This window comes from Hemiscyllium ocellatum, chromosome 24, assembly GCF_020745735.1.
Source record: "Hemiscyllium ocellatum isolate sHemOce1 chromosome 24, sHemOce1.pat.X.cur, whole genome shotgun sequence".
NCBI lineage: Eukaryota > Metazoa > Chordata > Chondrichthyes > Orectolobiformes > Hemiscylliidae > Hemiscyllium > Hemiscyllium ocellatum.
The window spans coordinates 4603908-4619488 of record NC_083424.1 but is presented as its reverse complement, the minus strand read 5'-3'; positions in this window follow the sequence as shown (position 1 = coordinate 4619488).

Genomic DNA, 15581 nt, shown 5'->3' with positions numbered 1-15581 from the left:
GATCAATGATGCGGCAACTGAAAATCTTGAAAATGTTCAGTGAATTAGTGAAAGCCAGCATGGATTCAGGACAGGTGGGTGGCGCCAGAGAAAATTGTCGAATGTTTTGATGAAGTGACTAAGGTAATGGTCAGGGGAATGTCTATGGATGTGGTTTATGTGGACTTCCAGAAAGCATTTCACACATTTCCATATCAGAGACTGTTAATGAAGAGAGGAACCCACAGAATTGAAGGCAAATTATTGGCATGGCTGGAAATTGGTTGGGTAGCAGGTGATGGAAAGGAGAAATAATGGGTGGGTACTCAAATTGGCAGAATTTGACAATGGTGACCCACAGCGATCTGTGGTAGGGCATCAATTATTCACAATATTTATTAATGACTAGGACAATGGCACAGAAAATCTTAGATCCAAATCTGCTGATGGCATAAAATGAGGCAGTCTTGCAGCCAGTGAAGATGATAGCATAACATTACAAGGGATATGGATAGACTAAATGAATGGTCATAACTGTGACAGATGGAGTTCAACATAAGCAAGTGTGAGGTTACCCGTGTTTGGACCAAAAAAGGACAGATCAGGATACTTCCGAGATGGTGTGAAGTTAAATACAGTGGTTATCTAAAGAGACCTGGGGTTTCAGAACATGGATCATTAAAATGTCACAAACAGGTGCAGAAAATAATCAAGAAAATGAATGAAGTGCTGGAATTCGAGACTAGTTAGCAAGGTTAGATCACACAGAATACAGGGAGGACTAGCCATTAGGATACAGAACTGGCACAAAGGTAGAAGACAGAGGGTGGTGATGGAGGGTTGTTTTTCAGACTGGAGGCCTGTGACCAGTGGAGTGCCACAAGGATCAGTGCTGAGTCCACTACTTTTGATCATTTATGTAAATGATTTGGATGTGAACATAAGAGGTACAGTTAGTACGTTTGCAGATGACACCAAAATTGGAGGTGTAGTGGACAGCGAAGAAGGTAACCTCAGATTACATCAGGATCTTGACCAGATGGGCTGAGGAGTGGCAGATGGAGTTTAATTCAGATAAATGCGAGGAGCTGCATTTTGGAAATGCAAATCTTTGTAGGACTTATACACTTAATGGTAAGGCCCTGGGGAGTGTTGCTGAACAAAGAGACCTTGGAGTGCAAGTTCGTAGCTCCTTGAAAGTGGAGTTGCAGGTAGATAGGATAGTGAAGAAGGTGTTTGGTATGCTTTCCTTTATTGGTCAGAGTATTGAGTACAGGAGTTGGGAGGTCACGTTGCGGCTATACAGGGACATTGGTTAGGGCACTTTTGGATTATTCTGTGCAATTCTGGTCTCCCTGCTATAGGAAACATGTTGTGAAACTTGAAAGTGTTCAGAAGAAGTTGGATGTTGCCAGGGTTGGAGGATTTGAGCTACAGGGAGAGGCTGAACAGGCTGGGGCTGTTTTCCCTGGAGCATCAGAGACTGAGGGGTGACCTTATAGAAGTTTATAAAATCATGAGGGGCATGGATAGGATAAGTAGACAAAGTCTTTTCCCTGGGGTGGGTGAGTCCAGAATTAGAGGGCATAGGTTTAAGGTGAGAGAGAAAAGATATAAAAGAGACCTAAGGGACAACTTTTTCACCTGGAGGGTGGTACGTGTATGGAATGAGCTGGCAGAAGTGGTGGAGGCTGGTACAATTGCAATATTTAAAAGGCATCTGGATGGGTGTATGAATAGGAAGGGTTTGGAGGCATATGGGCCAGGTGCTGGCAGGTGGGATTTAATTAGGTTAGGATATCTGGTTGGCATTGACGAGTTGGACGGAAGGGTCTGTTTCTGTGCTGTACATCTCTATGACTCTATGACTGGAGTACAAGCATACAGGGGTTATGCTGCAGTTATACAGAAACCTGGTTAGATCTCACTCGGAGCACTGTGAGCAGATCTGGGCCCCACCCCTTAGGAAGGATAGACTGACCTTGGAAAGAGTACACTGTAGGTTTACAGGAATGAGTTCAGGTGTTACATTATATACATTATATTTGATCTTTGGGTTAACAGAATCTATGTACATTGTTAAAAATCACACAACACCAGGTTATAGTCCAACAGGTTTAATTGGAAGCACACTAGCTTTCGGAGCGACGCTCCTTCATCAGGTGATTGTGGAGGGCTCGATCGTAACACAGAATTTATAGCAAAAATTTGCAGTGTGATGTAACTGAAATTATACAATCATTAAAAATTGATTGTCTGTTAAGCCTTTCATCTGTTCGAATACAGTGATAGTTTCACTTCTTTCATGTGTAAATCACAAAACCCTTTTCTTAAAGTTGCATTCTCGGGTTAGCTGTTAACAATGGTGATTGCTAGACAATATGTTGAAGGTGTTAGCCCCCCCGCGTTCTCTGTCTATGATCTGATGTTTAGATTGATTCTAATCTAAAAAGTGAGAGAACAGAGTTTTACATAACTTCATGCAGTTTTTGAGCTCAGAGTTCTACATGAATGTATGCAGTTTTTGAGCACAGTGCAATGTAACTCTGCAAGTACAAATTCACCCACAAAATATATGTGTGCATGTGGGTCTTTGTCTGTCTGTGTGTGTGTGTGTCTGTCTGGGGTGGGGGTTGTGAGTGTGAGAAAGTGTGTTTGTGTGTAGTGAGTGCAGAGTGTCTTAAGTCTGTGAGGGGGTGCATGTGTGAGCGTGGGAGTGTGTGTATCTATAAGGGTGTGTGTGGGTGTCTGTGTGCGCGTCTGTGTGTACCTGTAATGTGACATGAACCCAAGGTCCCAGTTGAGGCCCTCCCTATGGGTACCAAACTTAGCTATCAGCCTCTGCTCGACCACTTTCCTCTGCTGCCTGTCCCGAAGTCCACCTTGGAGGATGGTCACCCGAAGGTCCAAGGCTGAATGTCCTGGACCACTGAAGTGTTCTCCAAATCATATGTACATTGTGTATGTTACATTTGGATAACATTAAAATATTATTACAAAACCCACAGTGTGCATGAAAGCCCATGAACAGTACTTACTCTGCCCTTTGTGTTGGACCTGAGCTAGACTGATGTGACTACTAATCTATGCAGCAATCTGCCTTGAGATATTGCTCAGTACCACACGGTGGGGCTATTAATTCACTTCCTTCACTGCCTTCTGGTTTTGGAGTCAATCTGTAGGCTGACTGCTCCAGGCCATGTTAAACTTTAATAGCAACAGACTGAGAGCCAAATAATCAGAGACACTTCACAGTCTCCTTCTTTAAGCTTCTGAAAGCTCTCATGAGTGTCCAGTGAAAAATGAGATGGAAACTAAAATTATTTCATTTCATTTGTTTCTCCATTTAAATTCCATTTTAATGCAATGCATCATATCTTTCAGGTTGTAAAGAATATTAGAAACCTGCCATATTCACACTATTTATTGGAACAGATACTGCATTGCTTTGATAACGACTGACTCAGTCAGCAGCCTCTCCCCATTCGATCAGGCTGTGAATTAAGTGCTTCTATTTGGCTGTTCATATCCCCGGGACATCTCAAAGCTCCATGTACAGGCAAGAGCTGTTGGAGTAGGATTTCTGTTCGTCATTCTGGCAAAATGATAAATGAGGACTTGCATTTACATAGTGCCTACTGAAATTCCCAGAAGATTCAGATGGCTCAAAGGTAGAAGACAGAGGGTGGAGGTGGAGGGTTGTTTTTCAGACTGGAGGCCTGTGACCAGTGGAGTGCCACAAGGATCGGTGCTGGGTCCACTACTTCTTGTCATTTATATAAATGATTTGGATGTGAGCATAAGAGGTATATTTGGTACGTTTGCAGATGACACCTCCAACGGGATCTTGATCAAATGGGCCAATGCGCTGAGGAGTGGCAGATGGAGTTTAATTTCAATAAATGCAAGGTGCTGCATTTTGGGAAAGCAAATCTTAGCAGGACTTATACACTTAATGGAAGGTCTGTTGCTGAACAAAGAGACCTTGGAATGCAGGTTCATAGCTCCTTGAACATAAGACCATAAGACATAGGAGTGTAAGTAAAGCCGTTTGGCCCATCAAGTCCACTCTGCCATTCAATCATGGTCGATGGGCATTTCAACGCCATTTACCCAAACTCTCCCTGTAACCCTTAATTCCTTGCAAGATCAAGAATTTATCAAATTCTGCCTTGAAGACATTTAACGTCCCGGCCTCCACTGCGCTCCGTGGCAATGAATTCCACAGGCCCACCACTCTCTGAAGAAATGTCTCCTCAGTTCTATTCTAAATTGACCCCCTCTAATTCTAAGGCTGTGCCCACGGGTCCTAGTCTCCCCGCCTAATGGAAACAAATTCCCAGCGTCCACCCTTTCTAAGCCATGCATTATCTTGTAAGTTTCTATGAGATCTCCCCTCAACCTTCTAAACTCTAATGAATACAATCCCAGGATCCTCAGCCATTCATCATATGTTAGGCCTACCATTCCAGGGATCATCCATGTGAATCTCCTCCAGACACGTTCAGTGCCAGTATGTCTTCCTGAGGTGTGGGGACCAAAACTGGAGCAGTATTCTAAATGGGGCCTAACCAGAGCTTTATAAAGTCTCAGTAGCACATCGCTGCTTTGACATTCCAACTCTCTTGAGATAAATTACAACATTACATTTGCTTTCTTAACCACAGACTCAACCTTCAAGTCAACCTTTAGAGAATCCTGTACTAGCGCTCCCAGATCCCTTTGTACTTTGGCTTTATGAATTTTCTCACTGTGTAGAAAATAGTCTGACCCTGTATTCTTTTTTCCAAAGTGCAAGACCTCGTATTTGTTCACATTGAATTTCATCAGCCATTTCTTGGACCACTCTCCTAAACTGCCTAAATCTTTCTGCAGCCTCCCCACTTCCTCAGTACAACCTGCCTGTCCGGCTAACTTCGTATCATCGGTGAACTTCACCAGAATGCCCCCAATCCCCTCATCCAGATCATTTATATATACAATGAACACCTGCAGCCCAACACTGAACCTTGCGGGACACCACTTGTCATTAGTTGCCATTCCAAAAATGAATCTTTTATCCCAATTCTTGGCCTTCTGTCAGGCACCTAAACCTCAATCCATGCCAGTAGCTCACCTCGAATACCATGGGCCCTCACCTTACTCAGCAGCCACCCGTGAGGCACCTTATCAAAAGCCTTTTGTAAATCTAGGTAGATAACATCCACTGGGTTTCCCTGGTCTAACCTACTTGTTACTTCTTCAAAGAATTCTAATAAGTTTGTCAGGCACAACCTCCCCTTAATAAATCCATGCTGACTTGTTCTAATCTGACCCTGCACTTTCAAGAATTTAGAAAGCAGAGCCATATGCAGATAGGATAGTGAAGGCGGCGTATAGTATGCTTTCCTTTATTGGTCAGAGCATTGAGTACAGGAATTGGGAGGTCATGCTGCAGCTGTACAGGACATCGGTTATTTTTGGAATATTGTGTGCAGTTCTGGTCTCCCTCCTGTAGGAAGGATGTTGAGGAACTTGAAAGGGTTCAGCAGGGATTTACAAGGATATTGCCAGGGTTGGAGGACTTAAGTTACAGGGAGAGGCTGAATAGGCTGGGGCTGTTTTCCCTGGGGCGTCGGAGGCTGAGGGGTGACCTTATAGAGGTTTATAAAATCATGAGGGGAATGGATAGGGTAAATAAACAAAGTCTTTTCCCTTGGGTCAGGGAGTCCAGAACTAGAGGGCATAGTTTTAGGGTGAGAGGGAAAGATATAGAAGGGACCTAAGGGGCAACTTATTCACACAGGGGGTGATACGTGTATGGAATGAGCTGCCAGAGGAAGTGGAGGAGACTGGTACAATTGCAAACTTTAAGAGGCATCTGGATGAGTATATGAATAGAAAGGGATTAGAGGGACATGGACCAAGTGCTGGCAAATGGGACTAGATTAATTTAGGATATCTGGTTGGCATGGACAAGTTGGACCAAAGGTTCCGTTTCCGTGCTTTACATCTATATGACTCAATGACTCTGAGCATATTAGTGCTGAATTCTGAACAAGGTAGTGTGGTAGTGGAAGGTGAATGTTCTACCTGGAAGTCAATGATCAGTGGTGTTCCACAGGGCTCTGTTCTTGAGCCTCTACTGTTTGTAATTTTTATTAATGACTTGGAAGATGAGATTGAAGGATGGGTTAGCAAGTTTGCAGACTACACAAAGGTTGGAGGTGTCGTTGACAGTTTAGAGGGTTGTATGTAGGCTGCAGCGGGACATTGACAGGATGCAGAGATGGGCTGAGAGGTGACAGATGGAGTTCAACCTGGATAAATGTGAAGTGATGCATTTTGGAATGTCGAACTTGAAAGTTGAGTACAGGATTAAAGACAGGAATCTTGGCAGTGTGGAGGAACAGCGAGATCTTGGTGTGCAGGTGCATAGATCCCTTAAAATTGCCACCCAGGTAGACAGGGTTGTTAAGAAAGCATATGGTGTTTTGACTTTCATTAACAAGGGGATTGAGTTTAAGAGCCGTGAGATCTTGTTGCAGCTCTATAAAACTTCGGTTAGACTGCACTTGGAATACAGTGCCCAGTTCTGGTCTCCCTATTACAGGAAAGATGTGGATGCTTTGGAGAGGGTTCAGAGGAGGTTTACCAGGATCCTGCCTAGAATGGAGGGCTTTTCTTACGAAGAGAGGTTGACTGAACTTGGACTTTTTTCATTGGAAAGAAGGAAGAGAGGGGACCTAATTGAGGTGTACAAGATAATGAGGGGCATAGATAGAGTTGATAGCCAGAAACTTTTTCCCAGGGCAGAAATTGTTAACACAAGGGGAAATAGTTTTAAGCTGTTTGGAAGAAAGTATCGAGGGGATGTCAGAGGCGGGTTCTTTACACAGAGAGTTGTGGGAGCATGGAATGCATTGCCAGCAGCAGTTGTGGAAGCAAGGTCATTGGGGATATTTAAGAGACTGATGGACATGCATATGGTCACAGAAATTTAAGGGTTCGTACATTAGGTTTACCTCACATGAGGATCAATGGTCAGCACAACATCGTGGGCTGAAGGGCCTGTTCTGTGCTGTACTGTTCTATGTTCTAAGAGTCACTGGACCAAAAATGTCAGCTCTCATTTCTCTCCAGATACTGCCAGACCTGCTGAGTTTTTCCAGCAATTTCTGTTTTTGTTTCTGATTTCTGTAATAGAGAATAGAATCAAATTTTTGGTTTCCTTTTTTCCAAGCTCATTACAATCAATTCAGTGTTAGAAGAGTCACTGTCATGGGTTAAAGTACACACCTGTTGACTTGCACATCACCTGCAGAGGTATTAATGACTAGTGTAATCGGTTTATTAGTATGTTAAGGTATGAATCCTGACCAGATGTTCTTCCACCGCCGTTACAAGATCATTCCAAGGACTCACAATCCTGTGAGAATTTTTTTTCACTAAGTGTAAATGTCCCATCCACATCCAGCCAGTCAAGACCCCTCAGGATCGTCCATGTTTCAATCAAGTTACCGTTTCTAAATGCTAGGGAATACAAGCCCAACCAGTCCACTCTTTCCTCAGAAGACAACCCTCCGACTCCAGGAATCAATCAAACCAGGAGGGCACTATGGAGGACTCGAACAGTGAGGCAACATGGGTGGACTTCAGAAATAGGAAGGGTTCAGTAACAATGCTGGGTCTGTACTAGAGGCCTCTCAACAGCGTGCATGACATAGAAGTACAAATATGTAAAAATAATGGAAAGATGTAGGAGCAACAGGGCGATGGTGATAGGAGATTTTAATTTTCCCAACATTGACTGGGATTCTCTTAGTGTTAGGGGTCCAGATAGAGCAGAATTTGTAAGGAGCATTCAGGAGGCAGTATGTAAATAGTCCAACTCGGGAAAGGGCCAAACTGGATCTGGTATTGGAGAATGAGCCCTGCCAGGTAGACGAAGCTTCAGTAGGGGATTACTTTGGGAATAGTGATCACAATTCTGTGAGTTTTAGAATACTCAATGACAAAGACGAGAGTGGTCCTAAAGGAAGGGAGCTAAACTGGGGAAAGGCCAACTTTAGCAAAATTCAGCAGGAGCTGGGGAATGTAGATTGTGAGCAGCTGGTGAAGGTAAATCCCCATTTGATATGTGGGATGCTTTTAAAGAGAGGTTGATTAGAGTGCAGGAGAGACATGTTCCTGTGAAAATGAGGGATAGATATGGCAAGATTAGGGAACCATGGATGACAGGTGAAATTATGAGACTAGCTAAGAGGAAACAGGAAGCATACTTAAGGTCTAGGTGACTGAAAACAACCAAAGCTTTGAAGGAATATTGGGAATGTCAGACCAATCTGAAATGAGGAATTAAGAGGGCTAAAAGGGGTCATGAGATATCTTTAGCAAACAGGGTTAAGGAAAATCCCAAAGCCTTTTACTCAAATATAAGGAGCAAGAGGGTAACTAGAGAAAGGGTTGGTCCACTCAAGGACAAAAGAGGAAAGTTATGCATGGAATCACGAAAATAAGTGAGATTCTTAATGAGCACTTTGCATTGGTATTCAGATATGATGGATGTTAAGGTTAGGGAGAGATGTTATGATAGGCATAAGGAGGGAGGACGTGTTGGGTATTCTAAAAGGCATTAAAGTGGACAAGTCCCCAGGTCCAGATGGGATCTATCCCAGGTTACTGAGGAAAGCAAAACAGGAAATAGTTGAGGCCTTAACAGATATCTTTGGAGCAGCCTTGAAAACGGGTGAGGTCCCGGACGACTGGAGAATTTCTAGTGTTGTCCCTTTGTTTAAAAAGGGTAGCGGGGATAATCCAGATAATTATATACAGGTGAGCCTGAGATCAGTGATAGGGAAGCCACTGAAGAAGACACTGAGGGATAGGATCTATTCCCTTTTGGAAGAAAATGGGCTATCAGTGATAATCAGGGAAGGTCATGTTTTGTGCAGGGAAGGTCATGTCTTACCAACTTAATAGAATTCTCTGAGGAAGTGACAAAGTTGATTTTTGAGGGAAATGTTGTAGATGTCATGTATTTCACAGATTTCAGTAAGGCATTTGATAAGTTTCCTCATGGTAAGCTGATGGAGAAAGTGAAGTCGCATGGGGTCCAGGGTGTACTAGCTAGATGGATAAAGAACTGGATGGGCAACAGGAGATAGAGAGTAGTAGTGGAAGGGCGTTTCTCAAAATGGAGACTTGTGACCGCTGGTGTTCCACGGGGATCCCTGCTGCAACCAGTGTTGTTGTGATATACATAAATGTTCTGGAGGAAGGTATAGGTGGCCTGATTATCAAATTTGCAGCTGACACTGAGATTGGTGGAGTAGCAGATAGTGAAGGGAACTGTCAGAGAATACGGCAGAATATTGATAGATTGGAGAGTTGGGCACAGAAATGGGAGATGGAATTCAATCTGGGAAAATGCGAGGTGATGCATTTTGGAGGATGCAATTCAAGAGCGAACTATACAGTAAATGGAAAGGTCCTGGGGAAAATTGATGTACAGAGAGATCTGGGTGATCAGATACATTGTACCCTGAAGGTGGCAATGCAGGCCGATAGAGTGGTCAAGAAGGCATAAGGCATGCTTTCCTTTATTGGACAGGGGATTGAGTACAAGAGTTGGCAGGTCATGTTATAGTTGTATAAGACTTTGGTTCAGCAACATTTGGAATACTGCATACAGTTCTGGTCCCCACATTACCATATGGATGTGGATGATTTGGAGAGGGTGCAGAGGAGGTTCACCAGGATGTTGCCTGGTATGGAAGGTGCTAGCTATGAAGAGAGATTGAGTAGATTGGGATTATTTTCATTAGAAAGAAGGAGGTTGAGGGGGGACCAGGTTGAGGCCTACAAAATCATGAGAGATATAGACAGGATGGATAGTAAGAAGCTTTTACCCCAAGTGGGGAACTCAATTACTAGGGGTCACGAGTTCAAGATGAGAGGGGAAAGGTTTAGGGTACATATATGGGGAAAGTTCTTTGCACAGAGGGTGGTGGGTGCCTGGAACGTGTTGCCAGAGGAGGTGGTAGGGGTGGGAATGATAGCGTCATTTCAGATGTATCTAGACAGATACATGAATGAGCAGGGAGCAGAGGGATACAGACCCTGAGAAAACAGGCAACAGGTTTAGATAGAGGATCTGGATCTGCGCAGGCTTGGAGAGCCGAAGGACTGTTCCTCTGCTGTAATGTTCTTTGCTCAAGTAAACCTTCTCTGAACTGGCACTAGTGCATTTGTGTCCTCCCATAAAGAAAGAGACCAAGACAGTACAGAGCTACATTTGACCTGGGGGGGGGGGGGGGCGGGAGGGGGGGTGCACAGATCTCCGTGTGTGTGTGTGTGTGTGTGTGTGAAATACCCCAAAGCAGGAACTATGGTGCACAGTGCTCCAGATACTTACTATCAACTGGTGCAGTGCCAGATGATTGGAGGGCAGCAAGTGTTATTCCCTTGTGCATGAAAGGGAACAGGGATAACCCTGGGAATTACAGACCAGTCAGTCTTCCATCTGTGGTGGGTAACTTATTGGAGAGGATCCTGAGAGACAGGATTTATGGGCGGCACGGTGGCACAGTGGCACAGTGGCTAGCACTGCTGCCTCACAGCGCCTGAGACCCGGGTTCAATTCCTGCCTCAGGTGGCTGACTGTGTGGAGTTTGCACGTTCTCCTCGTGTCTGCTTGGGTTTCCTCCGGGTGCTCCAGTTTCCTCCCACAGTCCAAAGAATTGGACTGGTAAATTGGCCAGGCTAAATTGCCCGTAGTGTTAGGTAGGGGTAAATGTAAGGGTATGGGTGGGTTGCGCTTCGGCGGGTAGGTGTGGACTTGTTGGGCCGAAGGGCCTGTTTCCACACTGTAAGTCTAATCTAAAAAAAAAGTCAGCATGGCTTTGTGAGGGGCAGGTCATGCCTCACAAACCTTATTGAATTCTTTGAGGATGTGACTAAACACATTGATGAAGGCAGAGCAGTGGATGTGGTGTATATGGATTTTAGCAAGGCGTTTGATAAGGTTCCCCATGGTAAGCTCATTCAGAAAGTAAGGAGGCATGGGATATAGGGAAACCTGTCTGTCTGGATACAGAATTGACTGGCCTATAGAAGACAGAGGGTGGTGGTAGATGGAAAGTATTCAGCCTGGAGCTCAGTGAACAATGGTGTTCCACTGGGATCTGTTCTGGGACCTCTGCGCTTTGTGAGTTTTATAAATGACTTGGATGAGGAAGTGGAAGGGTGGGTTAGTAAGTTTGCTGATGGTAAGTTTGGTGGAGTTGTGGATAGTGTGAAGGGCTGGTGTAGGTTGCAATGGGACATTGACAGGATGCAGAGCTGGGCTGAGAAGTGGCAGATGAAGTTCAACTTGGAAAAGCATGAAGTGATTCACTTTAGAAGGTCAAATTTAAATACAGAATAAAGGGTTAAAGGCAGGATTCTTGGCAATGTGGAGAAACAGAGGGATCTTGGGGTCCACACCAGAGATCCCTCAAAGTCGCCACCCAAGTTGAGGGGTTGTTAAGAAATCATATGCTGTGTTGGCTTTCATGAGCAAGGGGGATTGAGTTTAAGAGCCGCGAGGTTATGCTGCAGCTCTACAGAGCCCTGATTAGACCGCACTTGGAATATTGTGTTCAGTTCTGGTCACCTCATTATATGAAAGATGTGGAGCCTTTAGAGAGGGAGTGCGGAGGAGATTTACCAGGATGCTGCCTGGACTGGAGGGTGTGTCTTATGTAGAAAAGTTGAGGGAGCTAGGGCTTTTCTCATTGGAGTGAAGAAAGATAAGAGGTAATTTAATAGAGGTGTTCAAGATGATAAGAGGCATAGAGTGAATAGTCAGACTTTCTCCCAGGGTGGAAATGGCTATCACGAGGGGGCATAACTTTAAGGTGATTGGAGGAAGGTTTAGGGGAGATGTCAGAGATAGGTTCATTACACAGAGAGTGGTGGGGACATGGAATGCACTGCCAAAGGTGGTGGTAGAGTCAGAGACATTAGGGACATTTAAATGACTCTTAGATACTCACACGGATGAGAGTAAAATGAAGGGTATGTAGATTAGTTTGACCTTAGATTAGGATAAAAGGTCAGTATAACTGAGGGCTGAATGGCCTGTACTGTGCTGTATTGTTCTATGTTCTATGCATTCTCCCCAGTACCCCATACGATTAAGGTGTAACCTCCTTACTTTTGCCGTCAGTTGCCGTCATGATAAATGATGATGTGGAGGTGCCAGTGTTAGACTGGGGTGGACAAAGTCAGAAGTCAGATGACACCAACAGGTTCACTTGAAATCACAAGCTTTAGTAGCAATACCTTAGCAGGGATGACAGTGGAGGAACAATGGCAGATATTTCTGGGTATAATGCAGAAGATGCAGGATCAGTTCATTCCAAAAAGGAAGAAAGATCCCAGGAGGAGGCATGGGCGGCCGTGGCTGACGAGGGAAGTTAAGAAACATATAAAGTTAAAAGAGAAAAAGTATAACATAGCAAAGATAAGTGGGAAAACAGAGGACTGGGAAGCTTTTAAAGAACAACAGAGGATTACTAAGAAGGAAATACGCAGAGAAAAAATGAGGTACGAAGGTAAACTGGCCAAAAATATAAAGGAGGATAGTAAAAGTTTTTTTAGGTATGTGAAAGGCAAAAAAATGGTTAAGACTAAAATTGGGCCCTTGAAGACAGAAACACGGGAATATATTACGGGGAACAAAGAAATGGCAGAAGAATTGAATTGGTACTTCAGATCTGTGTTCACTGGGGAAGACACAAGCAATCTCCCTGAGATAACAGTGGCTGAAGGACCTGAACTGAAGGGAACTTATATTGGCCAGGAATTGGTGTTGGTGAGACTGTTAGGTCTGAAGGTTGATAAGTCCCCGGAGTCTGATGGTCTACATCCCAGGGTACTGAAGGAGGTGGTTCGAGAAATCGTGGATGCTTTGGTGATTATTTTCCAGAGTTCGATAGATTCGGGACCAGTTCCTGCGAATTGGAGGGTGGCTAATGTTGTACCACTTTTTAAGAAAGATGAGAGAGAGAAAGCAGGAAATTATAGACCAGTTAGTTTGACCTCAGCGGTGGGAAAGATGCTGGAGTCTATTATAAAGGATGAAATTATGACGCATCTGGATAGTAGTAACAGGATAGGTCAGAGTCAGCATGGATTTATGAAGGGGAAATCATGCATGACTAATCTTCTGAAATTTTTTGAGGATGTAACCCTGAAGATGGATGAGGGAGATCCAGTAGATGTAGTGTACCTGGACTTTCAGAAAGCTTTTGATAAAGTTCCACATAGGAGGTTAGTGAGCAAAATTAGGGCGCATGGTATTGGGGGCAAAGTACTAACTTGGATTGAAAGTTGGTTGGCTGACAGGAAACAAAGAGTAGTGATAAACTGCTCCATTTTGGAATGGCAGGCAGTGACCAGTGGGGTACCGCAGGGATCAGTGCTGGGACCACAGCTTTTTACAATATATATTAATGATATAGAAGATTAGCAAATTTGCTGATAATACTAAACTGGGTGGCAGGGTGAAATGTGAGGAGGATGTTAGGAGATTACAGGGTGACCTGGACAGGTTAGGTGAGTGGTCAGATGCATGGCAGATGCAGTTTAATGTGGATAAATGTATGGTTATCCACTTTGGTGGCAAGAACAGGAAGGCAGATTACTACCTAAATGGAATCAATTTAGGTAAAGGGGCAGTACAAAGAGATCTGAGTGTTCTTGTACACCAGTCAATGAAGGTAAGCATGCAGGTACAGCAGGTAGTGAAGAAAGCTAATAGCATGCTGGCCTTCATAACAAGAGGGATTGTTATAGAAGCAAAGAGGTTCTTCTGCAGCTGTACAGGGCCCTGGTGAGACCACACCTGGAGTACCGTGTGCAGTTCTGGTCTCCAACTTTGAGGAATGACATTCTGGCTGTTGAGGGAGCAGCGTAGGTTCACGAGGTCAATTCCTGGAATGGCAGGACTATCTTACGCTGAAAGACTGGAGCGACTGGGCTTGTATACCCTTGAGTTTAGAAGACTGAGAGGGGATATGATTGAGACATATAAGATTATTAAAGGATTGGACACTCTGGAGGCAGGAAAAATGTTTCCGCTGATGGATGAGTGCCGAACCAGAGGATAGAGATGAGGAGAAACTTCTTCACCCAGAGAGTGGTGGCTATGTGGAATGCTCTGCCCCAGAGGGCAGTGGAGGCCCAGTCGCTGGATTCATTTTAGAAAGAGTTGGATAGAACTCTCAAGGATAGTGGAATCAAGGGTTATGGAGATAAGGCAGGAACAGGATACTGATTAAGGATGATCAGCCATGATCATATTGAATGGTGGTTTAGGCTCGAAGGGCAGAACGGCCTACTCCTGCACCTATTGTCTATTATCCCTTCAGCCCCAAGTGCTCTCTCTAACTCCTTCTTCAAATCTCACTATGTTTTGTTCTCAACAACTTTCTGTGGCTGTGAGTTCCACAGGGTCCCCACTCCCTGGGTGAAGACATCTTTCCTCAGCACAGCCCTCAAAGATTTATCTTGTATCCTTAGACAGTGGCTCTGTACTGTCAGGTGGATAAGGTTAAGCAAACTAATCAACTCAAGACCAATTAAGGATGGGCAATAAATACTGGCCATGCCTGTGACAGCCATATCCTGTGAAAAGAATAAATTATTTTAATAAATGTTATTTTTGATTTGGAATATCGTAAAAGGGAAAAGAGACATATAGAGGATGAGGGAGCAAATCCCAGGATTTAGACTGGCAACTGAAGGGAGGGCCACTGAGTGTCTTAGCAATTGGGATGAGCAAGAGACTTGAGATCCCAAATAGGCACAGAGACAGGAGGGGGTTGCAGAGATAGGGAGGGGGTTGCAGAGATAGGGAGGGGGTGTAGGGACTGAGGAGTGTCACAGAGATAGGCAGAGGTGTACGGACTTAGGGGAGGGGGTGTTACAGAGATAGGGATGGGGTATAGGGACTGGGGAGTGTTACAGAGATAGGCAGGGGTGTACAGACTGGGGAATGTTAGAGAAAGAGGGAGAGGTGTACAGACTGGGGGGGGTGTTACAGAGATAGGGAGAGGGTGTAGGGTCTGGACGGGGTTGCAGAGGTAGAGAGAGGGTGTAGGGACTGGAGGAAGTTACAGAAGCAGGGAGGGTATTTAAGGGCATAAGGGGGTTTCAGAGATAAGGAGGGGATATGGGGGCTGGAGGGGTTTGCAGAGATAGGGAGGGATGTGGGAACTGGAGGAGGTAACAGAGATAGGGAGGGGGTGTAGGGGCTGGAGGAGGTAACAGAGATAGGGAGGGGGTGTAGGGACTGGAGGAGGTTACAGAAACAGGGAGAGTATATAGGGGCTGGAGGGGGTTACAGAGATGGGGGGATATGTAAGGGCTGGAGAAGGTTATAGAGATAGGGAGGGGGTGTAAGTGCTAGTGGAGGTTACAGCGATAGAAGAAATGATAGAGGTAATCATTACATGGACAAATGTGGATAAATGAAGATGAACCAACATGGATTTCTTCAGGAGAAGTCCAGTTTGCAGAACTTGGATTTATTCAAATAGGTAACAGAGAGTGTTGGGGAGGGCCATGCTGTTGAT